We start from the raw sequence: 3,950 nt of genomic DNA on the forward strand, positions 1-3,950 counted from the left end.
GGGGCGGCACTGGATAGGCGGTGGCTGCAGCACTGGGAGCAGAGTGGAGTAGAGCTGTGGCAAAATTTGGGGTGGCTGCAGCCCCCTCCCAGGGCTGCCAGCACTTGCTCCAAGCCCAGCCCCCACCAAGAAGAGCCCAGTGCAGTGCCAGCTTGAGCCAGCAGCTGGAGCCCACCTGCCCCATGCAGATCCGGGGGCACACATGCCCCCCCCGCCCCGCCCTCCTGGGGTGCAAGCAGCAGTGGGAGCCGTTCCCCCCCACGAGCCGCTGCTTTGTCCCGCACAGCCACCCACCCTAGCTGGTCAGCACCTGTCCTTGCCCCTTCCCTCACCGCAGGGGCATTGATCTGCACCCCCACATCCCATACCTCCCCCCTCCCCTTCCGACTGACCAGCTGGAGGCAGCTCTCCATGCTAAAGGCTCTGCTCCTTGCTGCCTGTGTGCTGCACTGTGGCTGCACATACCACGGGTATTTATTGGCCAAATTATTGGCCCCATCAGGCCGATATCTAATATAGCAAATTTTCTTTATATTGGTACCAATCTGATATCAGACCAATGTATCAGTGCACCCCTAATCCTGATGTGCAGGAAGACTAGCAAATATTGCAGAACACCAGCTTGGCTTAGCAGGGAACTCATCAGGAAGCTAAATCACAAAAAGGAAGCTTATAAAAAGTTGGAACATGGACAAACAACTAGGAAGAAGTATAAGAGTATTGCACGGGCATGCAGGGATGAAGTCAAGAAAGCCAAAGTGCAACTGGAGTTGCAGTGATCAAGGGATGTGAAGGGTAACAAGAAGGGTTTCTACAAGTATGTCAATAACAAAAAGATCAGGGAAAGTGTGGGTCTCTCTACTGAATGGGGGAAGCAACTTGGTGACAGAGGATACAGAAAAGGCTGAAGTACTCAATGCCTTTTTCACTTCAGTCTTCCTAGGCAATGTCAGCTCCTAGACTACTGCACCTGGCAGCACAGTTTGGGGAGAAGGTGAGAAGCCAAAAGTGGTGAAAGAACAAGTTAGGGACAATTTAGAAAAGCTGGATATGTATAAGTCCATGGGCCTGAGCACAATGCACCTGAGGAGGCTGAGGAAGTTGGCCAATGTGATTACAGAGCCACTGCCCATTACCTTTGAAAATTGGTGGTGATCAAGAGAGGTTCTGGATAATTGGAAAAGGGCAAATATAGTGCCCATCTTTAAGAAAGGGAAGAAGCTACAGACCAGTCAGCCTCACCTTAGTTCTGGGAATAATCATGGAGTAGGTCCCCAAAGAATCCAAGTTCTAAACACTTGGAGAAGAAGGTGGTCAGGACAGTCAACATGGATTCACCAAGGGCAAGTCATGCCTGACTAATCTGATTGCCTTCTATGATGAGATGACTGGCTCTATGGATGCAGGGAAACTAGTGGATGTGGTATACCTTGATTTCAGCAAGACTTTTGATATGGTCTCTGTAACAGGTCACCCTCTCCAGAGCCATCTTCCCTGTTAATCTGCGCCTTATGTGGAGCGCCCTTGGAGTCTGCTTTGGAGCTCTTATGTCCCACCCTCTACTCTCCTGCCATGTCTTGATGGAAATTATTATTGATGTTCTTGCGAGTGGGAGACTTCCTATTGTATTTTGTATGTTGGGGGTCTTTCGCCTACCTGGGCCTGACCCCTGTCTTTCTCTAGCTAGGCCTCTCCGTCCAAAACCCACCAAACAGGGTTGGACTCCGAGGCTCTAGCCTTCTCCACTGTCAGGCCTCATTACAATTTGACCCCCTTGTCCTCCCTGGGCTCTCCACAGCGCCTGTCTTGCTTTGTACCCTCTCTGGCACTCGGGCTCTCTGCGGCGTTGTCTCGTTCTGCGCCCTCTCTGGTGCTCGGGCTCTCCACAGCCCGGTCTCGCTCTGCGCTCTCTCGAGCACTCGAGCTCTCTGCAGCCCTGTCTCACACTGTGCGCTCCCTGGCGCTCAGGCTCTCCGCAGCCCTGTCTCGCACTGCGCCTCACTGGGGCCTGGGCTTTCCACAGCCCTGCAAAAGCTACGCCTGCACTGGCACTGGGGTCTGTGCCCCCAAAAGCTGCGCCCTCACTGGCGCCAGGGTCCCCACTCCACCATGGGTCCCCTCAATGAGGCCTCCTCCATCCCCTAATAGCCTCACCCAAGCCACCGGTCAAAACAGCGAACAAAACACAAGCCCTTGGTCTATAACATAAATCCAAGTTGCTCGGCTAAAACATCATTCAAGCCACCCCAGGGGTGCTCCATCCCTCACCAGTATCAGGAGCTGCCTGTGCAGCCAGGCCTCTCCCCTTTGCTTACTCAGGCAGAGCTCCTTCCCCCTTGGCTGCCAGCAGGGAACTGCCTCCTGGCCCCAGCCCTGGTGCTTATATGTGGGCCAGGCCCCGCCCTTTCCGGTCAGCTGACCTCTGGCAGGTGTGGGCCACTAGCCCTCTCATTAACTAGTTGTCCCAGCAACCTCCCCCTGGGTTCTTATCTCTACTCCTAGAGTAGCAGGCACCTTAGTTCCCTGCTACAGTCTCCCACAACATTCTCGCAGGCAAGCTAAAGAAGTATGGGCTGGATGAACGGACTGTAAGGTGGATAGAAAACTGGCTAAAGCATTGGGCTCAGAGGGTGGTAATCAATGGCTTGATGTCTAGTTGGCAACCAGTATCAAGTGGAGTGCCCCAGAGGTCAGTCCTAGGGCCGGTTTTGTTCAACATGTTCATCGGTGACCTGGAAGACAGTATAGAGTGCACTCTCAGCAAGTTTGAAAATGACACCAAGCTGTTGTCTGGGGAGTAGCAGATACACTGGAGAGTAGGGTTAGGATTCAAAGTGACCTAGACAAATCAGAGACTTGGGCCAAAGGAAATCTCATGAGGTTCAACAAGGACAAGGGCAAAGTCCTGCACTTAGGACGGAAGCATCCCATGCACCACTACAGGCTGGGGGCTTACTGGTTGGGCATCAGCTCTGCAGAAAAGGACCTGGGGGGTACAGTGGATGATAAGCTGAATATGAGCCAAAAGTGTGCCATTGGTTTGGGGTTTTTTGGAAAAAATACACACACACACACACACACACATCATCTAGCATAAACTTTCCATCACACACCTTAAACTATATTAAGAAACCATGCACCCATTAGAATAAACGCACCCACTCCCTTACACCCCCATGTACCCACCCGCTGCCCTTCCCTAACCCAATCACAGCCCCTTAGTCCAAGCCCCAGTTCAGGGTTTACATTCTCAGTTCGTTTACTGTCCTTGTTGCTGTCAGTTCCACTGCTGCTGATTCTGAGGTCTTCTTCGTTGCTAAGAAGGCTAACGGCATACTGGGCTGCATTGGTAGGAGTGTTGCCAGCAGGTCAAGGGAAGTGATTATTCCCCTCTATTCAGCAGTGGTGAGGCCATGTCTGGAGTACTGTGTTTAGTTTTGGGCCCTGCTACAGAAAGGATGTGGACAAATTGGAGAGAGTCCAGAAGATGGCAATGAAAATGGTTCTGAGTCTGGGACAAATGACATGGGAGAGGTTGAGGGAACTGGGCTTATTTAATCTAGAGAAGAGAAGACTGAGAGGTGTATTTAATAGCAGCCTTCAACTACCGGAAGGGTGGTTCCAAAGAGGATGAAGCTCAACTGTTCTCAGTGGTGGAAGATGACAGAACAAGGAGCAAGTCTCCAGTTGTGGCAAGGGAAATTTAGCTTAGATATTAGGAAGAACTTCCTCACTAGTGTAGTACAAATACATTAGATTTTAGACATAAGGCCTAAATTTAGACATGATACTTTATTTTTGCAATATGCTTCTGTATACAACATGGCTTGTCAATAGCTTCTGCATATAGGTTAAAGGCAGCTTTGCACATAGAGTTTCACAATCGCACCTGTTCAATGACCTAGAGTTACACGAAGATAAGGGGTTACTAAAGGACACTGAGTTTACCA

This window comes from Alligator sinensis, unplaced genomic scaffold (genome assembly GCF_000455745.1).
Source record: "Alligator sinensis unplaced genomic scaffold, ASM45574v1 scaffold150_1, whole genome shotgun sequence".
Classification (NCBI taxonomy): domain Eukaryota; kingdom Metazoa; phylum Chordata; order Crocodylia; family Alligatoridae; genus Alligator; species Alligator sinensis.